The sequence below is a fragment of the Meles meles genome, chromosome 2 (genome assembly GCF_922984935.1).
Source record: "Meles meles chromosome 2, mMelMel3.1 paternal haplotype, whole genome shotgun sequence".
Taxonomy (NCBI): Eukaryota; Metazoa; Chordata; class Mammalia; order Carnivora; family Mustelidae; genus Meles; species Meles meles.
Window position 1 is genome coordinate 73,162,066 of NC_060067.1, and position 19,967 is coordinate 73,182,032.

A 19,967-nucleotide genomic window follows, 5' to 3' on the forward strand; every position below is an offset into this window, starting at 1 on the left:
GTGTGTGTGTGTGTGTTTAATCCACTGATAATGACTAAAAGTAGTTATAAAAAGAAGTAGAAATTCAGTGGATACACTGTTTTCTCGGCTTCCTTCCAAGATGTTTTCTCCTTGGATCTTGGCAAATCTATCTGTCCCTGATGTACGCTAAGGAACTTTGATACTCAGTGCAAGGAGGCACAATAGAAGAAGAGGGAGGTCAGCCGAGAAAATAAACAAATGACTCTTACATGTGATACATCCTGATGACAAGTGATAATCCTGGCTGTGGCCACAATCAGAAAAAGCAGTTTGTATCCAGCCATCTACGGGGGACAAATGAGAGCTGTGGATGGTGGAGAGTATGTGTTGGTTTGCTGCTCTGCTCCTCCTGATACTGCTTCAGTAGAACTGGAAGAAACAACCTGATTTGTGCCAACAGGTCCACCAGTGAACCTGGGAAGCCAGCAGGAGTGAGACTGAGAAGAGTATGAGGAGAGGTCATCTTAGAGGTAGCAAAGAGATCTGGTTGATTTGCATGGCCAGTCTTTAAGAGCCTGTATTCCAAAATTTACAGAAAGAAATTGTTGTAAGGGTCTCAGTGGAAATCTTGTTGCCTCTTTTGGTGTTTTTTGTTTGTTTCTTGAACACTCCTTGGCCTCTGAGGCACGCGGTGGAATTCTAGTGAATTCCCCACAAGCCAGGGCAAATATGGGCATGTGTGTCCTGCCCCTTGATGAGGCTTTCAGTGGACACCTACCTATACATGGTGATTTCTAGAGAGCACAGAATCTTAATCCTTGTACACATTAACTCTCCATTTGGGGCCTCTTAGCGAAATGACATAGACAGCTGGTTTAAGTGATTCCCAAGTTAATTGGGCATGTTTCACTGTGGATTACAATCCATTTTAGCTCAAATAAATAGTGTAAGCATATATAAAAGCACTGACCTTTTATTTGTGTGCTGTGAGACTTAAACTGTTGCAAAGTATTGACCCATCCTTCCGCCTGTTACCCAACATGTGATGTACTTTATGACTTGAGGATCTTTGAGAGTGATTTTTCTTGCCTAGAGCTCTGCTCCCTGGTAAGATTTCCTTTCTCTGGAGTCCGGTGTTACAATCCTCTTCTCATGTCACTTACTTTGAAAACTAAAATAGCATTCTGTAAGTTCAGCTCTACTGCTGAAAACTTCTGGACCTAGCCTGTACTGTGCTAATACCTGTCACTCTTCCGCACTTATTTACCGCTCAGCGACGTTGAACGCTGTTGGCCACCACCTCTCTCTAAAAACATCGGTGTGCGTGCTCCTGAAAAGGCTACATATTGTATGATTCTGTTTTTACGACCTTCTGTAAAAGGCAGAACTATAGAGATAAACAGAGCAGTGGTTGCCACGTATTTGAGGGGAAGGGGGGGTGTACTCAGTGAAGCACTGGGGAGTTTTTAGGGTGGTGAAACTATTCTGCATGATGAAAATATGACCCTGATTTGCCAAAACTGATTGAAGTTTACAGCACAAAGAATGAAACTTGCTGTATACAAATTTTAAAAAGATACATGTGGGGAGACAGAAGATACCAGATAGAACACACACATTTTGACAGAAGAAGCTATTGTGAGTATATGAAGTAGCCTCATTGAAGAGAGTGGAAGATAAAGGGGTTGACCTTGGGAGCTTTAGAAACGAGTAGGGCCTGCAAAACCCAAGGCAAAAGGAGCTGTACGTAAGCACTGTTCTCTAATTGATAGTTTTTTTTCCTGTGGAAGGTACAGATTAACAATACCGAAACAACTGTAATGATATTCAAATTGAACAACTAAGTAAATGGATGGTGGGTTGTGAGAGGCAGGTTTCTCCCTCTTGAAATGGGGTGTTACAGCAAAGCAGGGACAGAAGGCTAGAATGATCCTTAAGGTAACAGACCAACACTGGAGATAGTAGTATGAACCGGCGTTTAACTTCATATAGTCACATTTGGATAGCAATAGAAATGTTTATTTATCAAATAGAAATATTTATAAATGTAAGTTATACACAGGTTATGATTCACAGGTATAATCCTTTGCTCAATCAGTTGAGAGGGCTTAGGCACGACATCCCAGGAACAATGAACACTTTTGGTGCCCAGATCTTGGTTTCTCATACCATTCTCCAGTAAAAGGAACCTGGGCTTCTTGAAGAAATGGTTGATTGTAGGGCTGGAGCAGGAAATACAGAAGATGAACGTGGAGAATCTTATAATGGCAAGAAGTAAGGAAATGTTCAAACCCTGCCCCACCCCATGCCCCCGCATCCCCAGTAACGGGAGAATGCTGAAGGGACACAGGAGCCAACTGAAGGAGCTCTCAGTGGCCAACGTTGAAACAATCTGAGCAACAAAATAAATAAACTAGTGCTGGATTATAACCCAGAGTATAAATAGACATCCATGAGTCCATACTGATATAAATAAATTATTGAATAAACAAATAAATGGAGAGAAAGACAAACCTCCCACACAGAAGAATTTCACATAATTTATGTAGATGGCTCGTCTATCAAAGAAGTACAGCATGATTTCCCACTCCTGAACGAGCTCACATAGTCGCATGGTGACTTCCGCCTGAAGAAGAAAACATGGAAAGGAGGAAAAAGAGTAACTACAGAGGGGGGAATTTGGGCAAACACTGCCTCAGATGACCAAGTTTGAATCAACAGTGATAAATCATGTTGATGACGTGTACCTTTGATATGATGCGTTGAGAAGGGCCCTTCTGTGGGCTTCCTCCCGCAAACCTGTAACACCAGCATAACCATGAGAACGCCATCAGAACAAATCCATGTGAAAGGCATTCTGTTAGTTAGCCGGTTAGTCCTCCCCAAACAGCAGACTAATCCTCTCCAAACTGGTTTTCCAACGCAAGAAAACTCTGAGAAACTATCATGGCCAGAGGAGCCCAAGAAGACATAATGACTAAATGGAGTGTGATATGGAATTTGGAACAGAAAATTGACATTAGATTAAAAAGTAAGGAAATCTGAATCAAAGTGTGAATTCTGGTCAATGGTAGTATGTCAATATCAGTTCATAATGAGGTGTGATAAATGTACCATACTGATATGTTAACAACAGATGACACCAAGGATAGGGTGTGTGGGAACTCTCTGTACTATGTTTGCAACTTTTCTGTAAATTTAGAACTCTCTTACGGACTTAATTGTGCCCCTCCTCCCTTCCCCATAATTCCTGTGTTGAAATCCCAATCCCCTGTTCCTCAGAATATAACCAGATTTGGAGATAAGGACATTGAAGAGATGATTAAGTTAAAATGAGGCCATTATGGTAGGGCCCTAATCCAATATGACTAGTGTTCTTATAAGAAAAGGAGGAGACACCAGGGATACCCATGCACAAAAGAACAACCCTGTGAAAAGGCAGTAAGAGAATAGCCATCTGCAAGCCAAGGAGAAGCCTCAGAAGAACCTGGCCCTGAACAAATTGATCTTGGACTTCCAGCCTCCAGACCTGAGAGAAATTACATTTCTATTGTTTAAGCCACTCAGTCTGTAGTATTTTGTTCCAGCAGCCCTAGCAAACAAATACACTATTCCAAAATGAAAGGTTATTTAAAACGACAACACTGACATTTTTTTCTATTGCCAGCCCAGGACCTGTGCCTGAGTTTCTTCTTGTCACTCAGATCTCAGGTTAAGATCACCCACAGAGGAGACTTGTCTGAGGACACCATTCTCTCTTCATCATATTACTGTATTTCACTTTTCTGCATGGGGCTTACCACCAATGGTTGTTTTCTTATTTGTTTATGTATTTATTGCCTGTATCCTGCCGCAGATACCTGCTTCACTGCTGATTTCTAGAACCACATACCAGGACTAGCACTGGCTACACAGTATCTACTTAGTAATTATTTGTTGAATGGATAATCAATCCCCCCAGAGTCTGATTACTCATGTTTTGGACTCTTTATTCTATTATTAGACTATAAGCACCTCTGTAAGTCTTTCCAGATTACTGGGATCTCAGGGGTGGGTAGACTTGTGGCCCAAGGTGTCTGGTTTTTGGTATGTTCTCCTGTCAGAAGAATGAAGTAGCCTGAGTCTAAACCAGGAGTGGAGGCTGGCCAAGAGGCCCTTACCATGCCTAAGAAACTAGCACAAAATCAAGTCAAAAGAAAGTTAAAAGGAGCTGTGGGGACGGGGAGGGGAGCACAGGGAGAAGGGACTCTTTAAGGGAAACAAATGGAGCTCGACTTCTGATTCTAAGGGTAGATGCAGTCTTTATTATCTGTGGGTATAGAAGTTGTAAAGGCCAAAAAGGCCCTTCAAGATAAGGTGAAGAACCCCAGAGCTAGACTTTAGCTCTGGGACAAAGATGCCAGTTAAAAACTAGGGCCTCCAGAGAGGGTCAGGACTGGGCTCAGGATCTATAAGAAACTGAATGGTTGGGTAAGTATTTGCCCCAAGTACTGTCCCAGGCCAGCCAAGCGGATAGTAGGATGGTCCAGCAGATCTACAGCTCGATGCCCAGCTGGGCCCTGAGACTCTGTCTCTTCCCACCTAGACCCAGCATGGGACAGTGGGATAGTCTCAGACCCCACTTACTAATGTGGTTGCTCCAGAAAACCACGAATCCAGCTGTTGGCGGCTGGGCCTATAGACAGAGGTAGGGTGGCAGGTGGCAAACGCCACTGCGGCAACATGGAAGGGGCTGGGCGGATGGGGCAGACAGAGGTGGAGGGAGTGTGGATGATGTGGATGAACTCTGCCTCTAGGCATGACAAGAAAGATCTAAGGATGGAACTGTGAGCCAGGCATGTCTAGACTCGTCTCCGTCATGTTGAAGAAAGAGGTAACTTAGATGAAAATGTCTTAAAATGTGATTTACTGGCTCTGAGGTGGCCTGAAATCATTCTAGTCCTTGGTTCCTTTACCTTTAGAGTGGAAGTAAAAATACCTACATTCAGGGGCGTTTAAAGGTTTAGAGGGAATGTAGGAATAACATCTAACACAAGGCCAGACACGTACAAGATGCTTAGTAAACAGTGGCTGATAGGATTCACTAATAGCACACAGGAAGGTTTGTTGCTTCTGTTCTGGTTGGTTTTTCTAAAAGCTAGTCATGAAGCCCTGTGAGAATGAAACGGGGATGAGTACTTGCTCAGCGCCTTCTGGAAATAGAGAAGTGATGGGTCTGCTGCCTGCTTTATGGTTCTGTGGGGAAAGGCTAGATGGTGGCAGCTGGAAAGGGGCAGGCCGCCTGGCAAGGTGTCTGGGAAGGACGTCATCCATGGGAGGACCAACGGAGCCCCTGTGAGCAGATTGGGAACGAAGAGCCCAAAAGAGACCCCATGTTCTTTGACAACCCACCAGGACCTGGGCTGGGGAGAGAGGAAGTCGCAAATGCCCAGCGCACTTGTGTGTTTTCTTCTTTCTCCTGATGTGGTTGGTGCTGGGAAGTCATGGGAAGCACCTGGAGGATGTGGGGAGGGTCCAACTGCCCCTTCAGTGGGAGGAGAGAGAGCAGAGGGGCCATCGTCTGCCACTGGTTTTTCAAACATTTCTAGATCTTCATTTTTGGGAGGACTTTCTCAGAGACTCGGCCTCAGAGATGTACCTGCCAACTGTTGAGACTGTTTTTTCCCCCTTTTCCCGGGCCCCTTTGAGAGGTCCTGACTAATGGCGACTGGGCCTCCGGAGAGGTCTGCAGCCAGGTTGGCGTTCAGTCTCCACCCAAAGGTAGAGCGCACGTCATGGTACCCATCTGCTTATTAGCTTCATGCCTTTGAGTTTGAAATCAAGAGGTAGACTTTAGTCCAAGGGTTTCTTTGTGACCTTCTTGGACTCCATTTTCCACATCTGCTTCTGATGGAAGTAGAAGGAGCACAGACCTGAGGAACAAGGTGAGTCCCAGCCGTAAAACTAAGCAGTTGTGAGCCGGGAAGCAAGTCCCCTGACCTCCCTTGGCACCCCCACCCCCCACTCTTCCACCCACACTGGTAAGATGACAGTGTTTGTTGTAATAATCTCTAAGGTCTCTGTTAGCTTTGGTTTTCCCTGATTCTGTGATTATGAATTTCCCTGAATTTCTGTGCAGAAACAGAAGAAAGCATAGAACATCCTTTTAATGCTTATCTGGAGATTTAATCTAAATGTTCCTAATTAGCATTACCGATAGGGACAGAATGTTCCAAAGCAGGGTCTGACTGCATTTTTAAACAATGCAAGTTGCAGGTTTTGACTTTTCTACTTAAGCCTCTGTGAAGGACACACTTAGACTAAAGAGGTTATTACTTTATCGTAATGTGGGGATCTCTGAGTTAATATAGGGCAGGGTTTCTCATCCTCAGCAATCTTGACATTTTGGATCAGATAATTTTTTTGTCGTGTGGCTGTTCCGTGTATTTGTAGGATGTTTAGCAGTATCCCTGGACCCTACCTACCAGATGTGTGTAGCACTCCCCTCCACAGCTGAGACAGCTAAAATGTCTCTAGGCATTGCCAAATGCGCTCTGGGGGCCAGAATCACCCCCAGTCGACAACCACTGACTTAGGGCTGACTTAGGGTACATATTTGAAAGGCAGAAAAACAAATATAGAAGCAAACTTAATTATGCAAATGCCTCTGGGGAAAAAATATTGAATCTCTAAAGAGATAATAGTAAAATTTGAGCTAGGAGAAGTGTAGGACTGTCTTAGAGCTCCTCTCCTACATAATCACCCTCGCATATCTTTTCAACTATGCTTGAGATACCCGTAAATGAGAGAGAGAGCTATCTTCCTTTTTTTTCTCCTTTTTTTCTCCTGAAGGTATCACATATGATTGCAAATAATATTGGAGGACCATGTTAACGTATCGTGTTTTAATAATTTCCAAAGAAATACAGGAATAAGATATTAGCCTCACCTGTTCCGTGTTTTCTTACCGTGACTCTAGTCAAGTCTTAACGTCTGCAGAGACTGGTAAAGGCCCGTGCTACAAACCTCCTCTCTTTTTCCGTGTTCAATATGTTTAATTACACACAGGCTGATGTTAGAAAGATGTATTGTCGTCTGCACTGATTGCTGTTTTGGAGAAGAAAACACGATGAAGCGAAGAAAAAAGAAAAACAACGTAGCAGAAGCGTAGGCTCTGTGTTTCCTGTGTTCTGTTTTGTGTCCCCGAGAGCTGATAGAGAACCAGTTGTGAAATGTGTGCGAGGTTTTGCCCGGCCATTCAGGCTAAAGTTGCCTTAAAAGGAAAACATGGCATGTTGTACGTTTTCCACTTCCTTCTTTTTTAGTTTCCTTTCAGCTGCTCTCAGAAATGTGAGCAGGAAGAAAATTGCAATCAAATTATGTTTGGAAACAACTGAAGTTAAATCTGACGGGTATTTGTTTATAAAACTATGCCTCCTTTTATATTCAGTGCATTTCCAGGTCCTTGTTTGCCCTTGAACATTCTCCTAACTCCCAATGGGGAATATCTTTCCTTTAAACCCATGCCTGGATTTTGGATTCATTAAGGGTTCCCTCTGGTTGTTACTCCTCAGCGTGGTCTCTCTCTCCCCACGGCCCTCCTTGAGTTTGGGCTGTCATGACCTCACGCTCTGATTGTAATGACCTCTGGGCTGTCCTGCCTACAGTTCAACCTGTGAGATTAATTGGCCTCACACCCTTTTCGTTCTATTCATGCATTCATTCACTAGGGCCTTATTTTAGACTCTTTAGACTATGGAAGCACAACCATGAATAAAATAGATCCTGCCCACATGGCGTTTGCATTCTACTTGGGAGAGGGAGAAGGGGTCACATATGGAGACACATTTTACAGAATAAATGGTATATATGGTAGAATGTGGCATGTGTTACAGAAAAAATAAAGCAGGGAAGGGAAATCGGAAGGGGTGTGTGTGTGTGTGTGTGTACCCACACCTGTTCACATGTGCACACATGTGAGAGAGAAAGAAAAAGTGAGCCTGTATGTCTTTGTGTGCATAGAAGGAGTGGGCTGCAATTTAAAATGTGATAGGAAAGGTTTTAGTGAGAAGGTGACTTTAGAGCAAATATGCGAAGAGGTAGCTGAGTGTAGATACCCGGACGAAGAGCAGTCCAGGCAGAGGGAAAGCAAGTGTAAAACTTCAACCTGGGGCTCAGTCCGTTAAGTGTCTGACTTTGGCTCATCCTGATCCCAGCGTCCTGGGATCGAGTCCCACATCAGGCTCCCTGCTCAGCAGAGAGCCTGCTTCTCCCTCTCCCTCTGCCTGCCTCTCTGCCTACACTTGTGCTCTCTCCATCTCTCTCTGTTAAATAAATAAATAAAATCTTAAAAAACAAACAAACAAACAAACAAAAAAGCTTGAAGCCTGTCAGGTATTTGAGGAAAGGCCTGAGAAGGCTGCTGGAGGAGAGTAGTGAGAAGTAAGGGGAATTCATGGGAGTGGGGAGGAGCAGATGATGCCAGGGCTAGTGGACTGCTGCAACGACCTTGGCCTTGATCTAGGAGAGATGGGACGCTGCTGCCTGGTTCTGAGAAGTACAGTGTGATTTGATCTACAGGTTAATAGGATCATGTCATCAGGTCATTACTTCCCCTACTTAACCCCACCACTCCCCAGAGTCCAACACAAACTCCTCATCCTCCCAGCCCCTCCTCGAGAACTTTTCCACTCACTCTGCAAAAGCCCTGTGCACTCACAGTAAAGGGTGACTCCCACCCCCTCAAATCTTACTCATCCTTCAAACCCAAACTGAAGTTTCTGCTTTTGGAGAAAAACCTTACCACCCCAAAATTGATCTCTCTCTGCTCTGACCTACTGTATTGATTACTTGTAGTGTGCGTTGGACTTGATGGTGCGCTGTCTTGCACTGTCTTCTAAGCGGGTCTCATAGGTATTCTACCAAAGGCCTGTGGACCTTGAGACCAGAAGGGGCCTCAATATCATCACTTCTGACTCTTTTGTTTTACAAGTGAGGGAACTGAGGCCCAGCAAAGGTTAGGATATTGCTCAAGTTCACTTAGCTAATTGTTTAATTAGTAAATAGCTTTTGTAAGTAGATGATAAGCTCACTAAGGGATGATACTGTGTCTTCTACTTCTTCAAAGTTCCTTATAATGTTAGTTAACATAGCACTTAGGTAACAGATGCTTATGAAGTTCAATTTAATATAACAGTAAGTAGTTTTTTGGGTTTGTTTTTAAAGGAACATCATAGGCCCCTAATTCATTAGTCACATTTTGAATTCACAGATACTCTGAATCAGAAAGCCTCATAAAATGCTTGCGTGTGATTTGGCTTTTGGATTTTAGGGATTTGCTTGTGAATGTTGTTGGATGGGAGAATGAAAAATGAAAAATGTTGCCTTTCTTGGAGGTATTTGTTCTAATGAAATGGTAAAAGAGAATCCTGTCATCGCTATGTGATACATCTATTTTTGATGTTTCAGTAAGATTTATTGAAGCATTTTGGATTAAAAACAAATTTTATTTTATTTTATTTTATTTTTTTACCATTCTTTGTCCAAAAAGGAAAGACAGTCATGGCTGAGTCCCATCCTCTGAGCTGTTTCTTTGGGGAACTATTAATTTTATTAACAGATGTGAACTTATGATGTTCACAGGTGTTGATGGACTACTAGAACTATTTCAGAAGACCTAATTCATCCTTTGACCCAGAGATATCCTTCTGAAGCATAAAGTTTACTTGAAAATAGCTCCATGTAGGGGTGATGCTAGGTCCTTGTTCCAGTAATAAATATGCAATGAAACAAAGTGCTTTCCAAGAGGCTGTGGCCCAGAACATAGACTTATTCCACTTCACCTTTAAAATGCAGGACCCACCCAAACAAATCAATAATGATTTTTCCAGTGTTTTAACCTTTGCCAATAAATTCAGCACTGTTTTGAGTTTGGCCTATCTATGACCAAGACAACTGAATGACATATGGAATGTGAATTCAGTCTGCCATTACTTTTCATGCACAGCAGCCAAATCAAAGCTCCTGAGGTTTGGAAAGACTTGTAGAGAAATCCCGCTGGCTTTGGAGAACTCTTTTCACATCCAGTATTGGTGACCCATGGTCCGACTTGATGAGTAGGTCAGTTAACTTAGCTGACCATGCCATGATTACAGTAATGCTAAGAAGAAAGATGACGTGCCCAAATGAACCAAGTAGTTTGATTTATGGCTACACACTGAACTCTAACTAGTCATCTAACAGATAAGCATCAGTGGTTATTAGGAATCCAAGATAAGATGTAAATGGCTCAATGAATTCATGAGAAATACAGTCTTCTCAAAGAGAACCCAGATAGTATATTCGTATGAAAGATAAAATGAAGTATCTAGTATTTTTGCACCTATTCTAGGGGAAGTGTTCTCTGTTGTATTTGGTTGTATGTTTATGTATATATGTATATAGTTCTCTAAATACTATAAATGAGTGTTGTTCCTTTACAGTTGTCAAAAGCTTCATACATTTATTTTTATACTTAAGATACGGACAGTTCCTTTTTGGAAATTTTCTTCAGTTCATACTTCTTTTCAGTTTTTAAAATTGAGATATTTACATAAAATAAAATTCATTCATTTTCAATGTACACTTATATGAGTTTAGATAAATGTATGTATTTATATAACTACCACCACAATTATGATGTAGAACATTTCATCTTCCCCCAAAGTTCACTCATTTAAATACATTTCTGACTACTACTTTTACTTAATAGCAACTATTTTAAAGGATTTGAGTCCTATGGGAATTGAAAAAGCGGAGGAGCTAAATCCAGTGGTTAATTAAGGTGGTTGGTGATCCCATGGAGTGTTACGATTTCGGGTCAAAACCAAGATGTGACTATAAAATCGTGGCATCTCTTTTCTGATGAGGGCTGTTCACTGGTTCTGACAGCCATTTCAAAGTTGAGCTCTAAAATCATTTTGAGCAGTGGATTGGATATATTTTTGTGACAGATTTTGTATTGTCTTTGTATTTCATATTGTCTTTCAGCATGGCTACTACTCTAAAGGACAACACTTACTGGCTCCTTAGTATACCCCTGGTGTTTGCAGATTTAACATTTTGTGTATTTAAATGAACCTAAAAGATCCAAGATGGGAAGACGCTTGTAGTTTTGCCAATGCATAAATTTGAATCTTGACTTTACAAGCTGGAGGGGTTCCAAGAGTAAGTGGGTTCACTAGTGAGTGAGCCAAGCCTGCTGCAAATCATCCCAGTTACGAAGAACCATTATAAAGGTCTCTTCCAAGTCTGAATAGGGTAATTTTTGTAGCATGATAGAAACATGGTGTCTCTGTGAGAAATGGCTCTCCAAAGAAAGTTAAATGCTAGTATTGGACATAGAAGTGGAGAGGGCTAAGAAAATAATTTTTCTTAACCAGAAAAAAAAAAAAATGGAAATGTTGAGGAGATTAAAGAGTGTTTAGGTCAAGGCCATAAGCGAATTTGCCATATGGAAATTAAAAAGTTTTAAAATAGTTTCAGAGAATAATCAGGCTAATGCAAAAAATAACTCCTTGAGAGAGAAATAAGTCATTAGAGATCCCTTACATTTTTGATCCTATTTATATTACCATAAAGTATAAGACAAATTATATATTATTGTATTTCTGAATTTGGGCATTTATGATAATTGAGGGTTTTTTCAGTAAATTCTATTGTGTTATTTGGATAGCAGCGTCATTAAATATGGTTATACCTGGTATGTGTGCAAGAATATGGGGGAGGTTGACCTTGGAACTAGAATCTGTTGAGCTAGAGATGAAGAGAGTCGTTTGGGTACTTCAGTAGTTTAGTTTACAATCACCAGATTGTGGTTGATTGAGAGAGGCCCAGAAGGCTGGTGGTGAGTCACAGCTGCAGGCCATTTACATAGCTCAGAGGGTGCAATGGGAAGTGATTGTAGCAAGGGTAGATCATTCAAAGGGTGTGGGAGCCATTGGCTGTACTTTTAGAAAAGTAGAAGGGAAAACTGGAATATGAAGAGATTGCAAAATTAATTCCAAGGTCCTTAGAACATGGATCTATACTCTAAGGGGTCCTTGGCATAGTATGACAGTTTCTAGTGAACAGTATAAACCTGAAATGTAGATTCTTGTTTGCTTGTCTGTGGTCATGGGAAGTTCCATGCCCGTATCTGGGAACTGGACATTATAGTGTGGAATAATGCGGGTGCTTGAGTGCAAGCTGTGTGCTAGGCACTGTTCCTAGGCCTCTGTAAACCCCATGAAAAGGCATAGGTCCTGCTCATAAGGCACTTCTAATAGTGAGGAGACAGACATGAAAGGGAAATGTGAGAATTCCATGGAAGTTGCCCCATTGAGGGCATGTACCAGGCACGAACGGTGCCTGAGAACGGAAGAGGGCAAGCCCCTAAGCTGGCCTCAAGGTGCTTAGTCTCATCTCTCCTATGATTGATCTTGTTCCCTCGTTTGAAGAAAAGAAAATGATACTAAGACCCTGAGAAGTAACTGAATTTCCTCCTCATCTGTCACTGAAACTACTTGGGCATCCCCCCAACCTCCCTTCTGCTTACTCATCTCTTGATTCTCTGGTCCATTCTTAAAACCATTGCTCTGGGGCGCCTGGATGGCTCAGTGGGTTAAGCTGCTGCCTTTGGCTCGGGTCATGATCCCAGGGTCCTGGGATCGAGTCCCACATCGGGCTCTCTGCTCGGTGGAGAGCCTGCTTCCCTTCCTCTCTCTCTGCCTGCCTCTCTTGTGATTTCTCTCTGTCAAATAAATGAATAAAATCTTTAAAAAAAAAAAAAAAAACCATTGCTCTGTTTTCCTCTTGAAACCCTAAATGGGCGCAGTAAATCCAAGTCACTGCCATGATCTTCCACGCCGCCATCTACTTTCCTCCCACCTGCCACCACATTCGTCCACAAACTGTGCTCCAGCATCCCTGCCTGCTCTCTTGCCTTTGCATGCTGCTGGCATTTCCTACTTCCAGCTCTCCCTCGTGATCTTCTTTCTTGCTCATTTTCTTCTCTACCAAGCAGCATCCAAGGAATCCATTCAAAGCCCAACTCCCGTGCCCCATGGTCTAGGAAGCCGCTCTGATTCTCCCAGTTTGATTTAATTATCGGTTCTCTGCATTTCCGCAACAGCCGTTTGCAGACAACTTCTATGACACCGGTTGCATTCTGCTTTGATTATGGTTCGTGTTTATAGTTCTGTCTCTTCCACTACATTATGAATCCCTGGCAGACAAGGACCCTTTGGCCTTAGAGCTTACGTTGAATAAATAAATCCACATCAAACGCGGTTGGCTATTGCCCGGGGTGAGATGTGTCTGGTAGACCCAGGTCTAAAATCCTTGCTGCTGCTTATCTGTATCAAGATTTTAGAAACTCCAGGACATTATCTAGCATGTATCCACTCCCATCAGTTGCTTCACCTCACAAATGCTGCTTTGTCCGTGGTGCAGAATAGCCAGTATTGTCATGGCTCCCAGCATTCGTGGTGGCAGCCAGGTTGAGGAGGGCCGTTGGGATGGATGTGTTTATGGGGAGCGTGATTTCCTCGTCCACAATAGGCTCTATGAATATTTGAAGGAGCGTCTGGAAGCTGTTTCCTATGAGGGAAGTTAAGTTGAAATTCAAGAAGTGAAGATTAAGGAATATTAACATAAAATCTGTATTGTAAATTCTTTTACATAAGTATGTTGCCATTGTAGGGAAAAGTGGTGTCAGGGAGCTTTTCAAATGTCTACATTTTAATACCCAAATGAAAAGTTTGTTGTAAATTATGAAATGTGGAAATTTTTCATGCTTGTAAAGGTCCTTGACAAAAGAATGTGCTGAAAGGAGATACAGTGTGTATGTGTGTGTGTGTTCATTTTTTTTCAAGTGTAATTTTCTGATGCAAAAATGTGGGGAAGCAGAAAGGAGAGGGGTGAAGTGAGAAGTGACTGGCTCAGTCTTTGATATTTTAAACCAGTCGCACTTGCTTTCCTATCTCTATCTGTCTATCTGAACAATAGTGAGGGGACTGGGTGCAAGTCTTCAGTCAGCCAGCATTGACTGGTGTGCAGTGGGGTGACCTGGAAAGAGGAGGGGGTTGCAGATCATCTTTCTCTCACACTCTGCAGGTGCCTTCCTCCCCAGGTCAGGGCCCATCGCTATCTTGACCATGCCGCAGGCTCCAGAAGCATTCATCTTTGAGGTCTCCCATTTACCAGCTGGCTGACCCTGCTCCATCCACCTTCCTCATCACTCTGGCTTGGGCCACCCAGCACCATTTACCTGTTTTCCATTGCCCTCGCTCACATCTGCTCTCTGGCTTATCATCACTTGTCTGAATGCTTCCAGGCAGTGTGGGGACTACGTGCCGACCGGCTTGCTTTCCCACAAGAGGAAAATGCTGTTGGGATGAAAAGATGAACAGCCTCCCCTTTCTGCACTCTTCAGTGGAAGGGATTTGCTTTCGGTGTTCCCCACAACCACTAAAGGACATGCAAATGAAATGTTTAATTAAACAGTTGTCTTTGCTTGACAAAGTTCTTACAGAGAGGTAGTCTTTGAGAACAAGACTCTGCCGTGGCGCTCTCGGATTCCTAGCCCTTCTATATCTCAAGGTGATAGCTCCTTGACCCGGATGTGCCTTAGTGTCCTCGTCTGTAAAATGGAAGTAGTAAAACCTAGGGAACTTGTGAAGATTAAGTAAGTTATATATAGATACAGCAGTTAGAAGAGGGCCTGGTCCATAAATGATATATAAATATTAATATTAAGCAATTGTTAACTCTAAGAATGGTTTTGCCTGCTGCTCAGGAATTCAATTTATGTACTTGGAGTGGATGTCTTAAGAGAGATTAATAGCTTCCGGAGAAACTGAGGCACTGAGATAAAGCAGCCAGTTAATGGAAGCCAAATAGGGTCCACTGTGTTACATGACTTAAGATGTGTATAAACGTAGGATGGGCCTCTGTCTACCCTCTGAGTGTTCTTAAGGAAGGATAAACAGCCTAATGGGACTCTCGAATCGGATGGAGCCTGGGGTGTGTGTCTACTGGGATGTCTGCCAGAAAATTGAGATATAAGTATATCAAGAAAACAACAAAAAGCAAGATCTGAATGCAGTACAGGGCCGGCTGAATGCAGTACAGGAAGCAGGGTGTCTGTCTCCTTTGCCCTTTGCCCTTTGCCCTGGTGTTGAAAAAAAACCCTCTCCGAACCTGTGCCAGCCACAATCCAGTCCTGCAGACACTGTGATTTTGCAGTTTGCTGGCATCTGGGTTTTGCTGAGAGCTTTTGGTTTTAGGTGCCCTCTAGAACTCTGTAGGCCTGGCAGGGAGGGCTTCTCTCATTGCCTTCTTCAAGCAGCCTTCAGGATGGCCGATTTCATTCGGAAAAGGCTGGGGATGGCGAATAGCCGTGTGTGTGTGTGTGTGTGTGTGTGTGTGTGTGTGTGTGTGTGTGTGTGTGTGTGTGTATGTGTGTGTGTGTGTGTGTCCTTTAAAAGGAAAACCAACTTGATATTTTTTCATGTTATTTTTAAAAAGGAATGTACTCTAGGCTGCAGAGAAATAGAGTAAGATTGTATTTAAATGCCAGCATGCTTCCAATCCCTTTTCCTTCTTGTGTTTCCCAAATGCTACCAACAGGAAGTGCACAAATGGAGAGGCAGAAAAGTGACCCCAGGGCAAGAACTTGTAAATTTAGCGGGGGTGACTGCCCTCCTTGAACACCCCTGTGTCCCTCCTCTTATCACCTTCTCCTTCGCCTCTTACCCAGCAGTAAGGAATTCCCCGATATCTGTGAAAAGTCCCTAAGATAGTTCTTTTCCATGGCTGCTGTGTATTTCTGCTTGTTTCTTATGGTAGAGAATATAAGGATGTCTTTGTTTTGTTCTCAGTTTATGCCTGATTAAATTTATTCCCAATTGTTAAAAATGGTATGAATACTTGTTTGTTTACTAGAATGTATCTGTGTCTCTGGCTATTTCTGTGATGTTCATGTCTATATCTGTATCTGCCTATCCCTCAAATAGATCCTGATTCTTCACATCCCTTTTTAAATATTTTCCTGTAGCAGGGCTAGTGTCCTTGATTAGCGGGAAGTCAAGAGGTCTCTGCCACATCCAAGGGGATCTGGTATTCTGAATACTTTTTTTCACAATGAGTATTTTTGTCACTGTTCAAGCCTATTAGCCAGTCTTCTGGTTAAGGTCAAAATCTTGTGTTTTTTTTTTTTTAAAAAAAAAGGAAAAATAAAAAAGCTGGACTATAATTTAGTGGTAATAATGTTGCCAATTTGACTGTTAGAAACTGATCACTAGCCAGAATCTCTGGTTACTGCCAGATTACTGGCAGTCAGCAAGCCCTGGTAAGACACATCCAGGATAGTAAAGGGCTTTCCTGTGGCTAACAGATTCATCCACAGGAGTGGTAAGCCCATCCCATTAATAATCCTGTCAAACTAGAGATGAACCTAGTGAATTTAAATGCATCTTAGGAGAGGCAAAGGCAGGGACATATTCTGCCTGTTTTGCCTTTGATGAGCTGACTTCCACCATTTTTCTAACATGAAAAATCCTTGCATGTTTCTAGTTCCTAACATCTGGTGATTGGTAGGGGGTATACCGGGCCGTGTTCCGCATGTGTTATTACATAATATGTTCATCATAAATGGGGTGCTCAGTAAAAAAGAATTTTAAAAGTTCAAAAAATAGGAACACTTTCAAGCCCACATGTATATTTATTTTTGAAGAGTTAATAGATGCGCACAGTACACAATTCAAAAGGTACAAAGCTGAGCCTGATGGAAGCAAGCAGGAAGACTTGATCTGAAGGAATTTTCCCCCTGGTTTGTTTCAAGCGGTATTTTTTTTTTTTTTTCTTTATGTCTACCGCTCTGCCAGAAATCGTTTGTGTTCAGGGTGGGGTGGTGGGCAAATGGTAGTGACTTTTTGTTTGCTTGGTTTGGGCTTTGCTGATGGAAAAAGACACGAGTATAGTCATGATGCAAATGTTTTTCTTCAAGTTAATTACATTCCTTGGCCAGATACTTTTCACCAGTGCCCTTCCTCCCTCCTATCCTGGGAACTGTAGCCTTGTTTGCGTTTGCCTTCTTGTAAGAACCTCACTGGCAATAAGCAGGTGTGCTGTAGGTAAAAATAGGGAAAATACAGTTAAATAATTTCAAAAGTAGAATGAAGGAATGGCATGTTAGAAGGAGTTGTATACATTTAATAGGCAAAAAAAAATGCTCTTATGTTATAATTACTTGTGAAACATGCAGTTTTCTCATTCTAGTGTTCTTTTTAATAGAATTTTTTTTTTCAATGTGAAGCAGATCATTTCTGACATAGGAGAGGAAATAAAGCTATGAAGCTACCGTTATTCTCGGAAGTAGTTGTAAGGGACAATGAAAACCACCGTGATTTCAGCCTTTTCTGCAAACCGGTAGGCCACAGAGGCTGACTGAGCTTATAGTTCATGGAAGGAAGAGCTTGGAATGAGCCAAAAACAAAAAGGGAAGAGTTCAACTCTCAAGGTCATCTGGAAGAATTCTGAACCTCCAGCATGTTTGTGTCATTAAAATCCAAATGGGCTTACTTTATAAGATTATACAGATTGTGAGGTTATCGTTGAAGAAAAACACTAGCTGGGAATTATTTTTGGCTTATAAAGACACAAAGGCTTATGTACTTCTTCTCTTCAATAGCAAAATGAGAACGTTTTAAGAGACAAGCTGTCTTAAAGTTACAGAATACATTTGTCCTTCCTGGATTATTACAGTTTAATTTGGAAAACAGCAGTGTTTAAATCTTTGGGGTCACTTGTTATTATATACTGGAGTGGACTTGTGTAGGTTTGTGATTACGCACATCTTTTCCTAATTCTTTGTTCAGTAAAGTCAGGCCAGTACTTGAAGTCAGCCATAGTGGGAGTACTCACACCATAAAAATTACCAAAAGTTACATACCAGGGCTTTTCTTCCTGTAGAGGTGATTGTTAAATACTTGCCTGCACACCACGGGATCTAAAGCCCACTTGAATCACATTATTCAAGATATGGGAGAAATCTAAAAGAAACAGAAGATCCACTGTTTCAAATTCAAAAATTGTATGAGGGGGGTAAAAAAAACCCAAACAACTAGTGGAGAGAACTAGAAATGTGGCATTTGTGGCATTTACCACAATACTTTCCACGAGTTGGAAGAAATATGTTTTTTAGCTATTCAAAATAGCTAATGGCCCGGTGTTATCATTTTAGATGGAGTCAAATGAATCCTGTCTTTGTCAAGTGACTATTAACCATTTGGCAGAAAGCTCCTTCATCTTGCAATAGGCACCCCTGTGGAACAGAGCGAAGATCCAGCTCCTAAAACGATAAAGCACTTTTGGGGAGGCTCTTGGCATTTTTTCCTTCAAAATAGTCCTAGTTCCAATAGCTAATATTTTGTAGATACAGAATTTGAGATATGAGAAGACATGGTCAGAATAATGAACAAAAAAATCAGATCACTGCTTTTTCTCTTCTTCAGTGAACCTGATGCCTCCCCATTGTGGCTGGGGCACTTTGAATAAGAATAAGGAGGTGCTTCTATTACTGGGATTCTCTGAACTAATGGACAGTTTGACCAGTGCTATGATGCTGTTCTACCAATGTCTTTTAAAAAGTTTTGATATGGGGATTGTTGACCAAGGAAAATAGAAAATGTCTATCTGTTTTGTTGGCCACTGCTTCATGCAGACATCTTCTTGTCAGCCATGTAGACAAGATGCCGTGGTTCTGCTTTGGACCACTGGGGTCACTCACCGAATTACTATTGTTTGTACCCTTGCTATCCCAAATATAGTCCATGGACTAACAGCTTTGTATCAAGGAGGAGCTTGTTACAAACACAGAATCTTGGGGGCCATTCTAGACCTACCAAATCAGATGTGTTTTTTCACAAGAGCCCAGCTAATTTGTATGAACATTAAATTTGAGAAACATGGCCTTACCTGTTCACTAATTTCATTTGCAAACCATCTGAAGAGCTCTCCCTTCTAGGTATATGGAAAGAAATATTGGGGTTGAGACACAGAGAGAAACAAACTAGAAGTTTGGATAGATGTTGGAAGAATCAGTTTTATTCATGGTTATTGTCTTTCCCTTCACCAGGCTCTCATCTCCATTATGAATGTTCTTGCAGAGGTTTAAAAAAAAAAAAAAAAAGGCAGCTCTGGAGTATCCCTAGTGTAGTGGGAGAATAAACCCAGAATCTCCAAATGAACCATATGTTTTTAACTACTTGACTATTTCTAAAGCTTGCTTTTACATGGGAAGCTGCTCGACTTCAAGTCTCACATTAAATAGCATTGCTTTTTCTCATTCCTCTCTTAGATCCGTCTTTCTTGCTTTTTGTAGATTAAACTTGGTATTTATATTAGAACAGTTTTAGGTTTCTAGAAAATTGCAAAGATAGCACAGGCTTCCCATATCCCTCACGCCCATCTCTCCTGCTTTTTGACCAGAGTCGTATTTCTGCTTTTCCTCGATTGGCAGAGTTTCCTGGCTAAGGAAGCAAAGTTACAGCACCTAACACAAATAGTATTTGATTAAGGCTAATTACAGTGCTGTCACATAAAAAGAGGAGAAAAGAAAGCTGGCTTTTTCAACCAGCAATGAAATAACCTGCTGTCTATCTACTCACTTAATAGCTTTAATTGCCAGAACACACTCAAGATCTAGTGAATTTGTTTGAACATATCAGCAGGCACCAAATATTTCAATGAGATCAAGTTGTATAACTAGTTGTGCTCCAAGTCGACTTGAAATCACTCTGACAAAGTGAGTTTTGGGGTCTACAAGGTAACACCTGTTGGGAGAGGCCCACTGATGTGATGATTTCATTTATTAGCACTCTAAGAAAGTCATAGGATTAACATGACCATTTTAGATGAGCGATAGGAACCTAACTCTGACTTCTTCGTTTACCAATGAATTAGGATAGAAGAGTATTTACGCTTCACCTAGCGACTCATTCTACTTC

The 19,967-nt window shown here is 41.9% G+C and overlaps 1 protein-coding gene and 1 long non-coding RNA gene across 4 annotated transcripts in view; one reads left to right on the top strand and one right to left on the bottom strand.

The window, feature by feature from the left end:
* The window catches only part of MAML3 (mastermind like transcriptional coactivator 3), a 409,056-nt gene that overhangs the window by 154,736 nt on the left and 234,353 nt on the right, over positions 1–19,967 (top strand). The window contains exon 1 of one of the 3 annotated variants that reach the window (XM_045997954.1): positions 5,138–5,885. The exons of the other annotated variants lie outside the window; for them this stretch is intronic. The gene's annotated coding sequence lies outside the window, so the exon portion shown is untranslated. Of the gene's footprint in view, positions 1–5,137; positions 5,886–19,967 lie in introns of those variants that run through there. 3 annotated transcript variants of the gene reach the window in all.
* On the bottom strand, positions 1,992–7,217 carry LOC123937247. The gene is made up of 3 exons (XR_006817445.1): positions 6,909–7,217; positions 2,476–2,587; positions 1,992–2,183 (listed from the first exon to the last, which is right to left on the bottom strand). It is a non-coding gene; the product is annotated as an uncharacterized LOC123937247 (long non-coding RNA).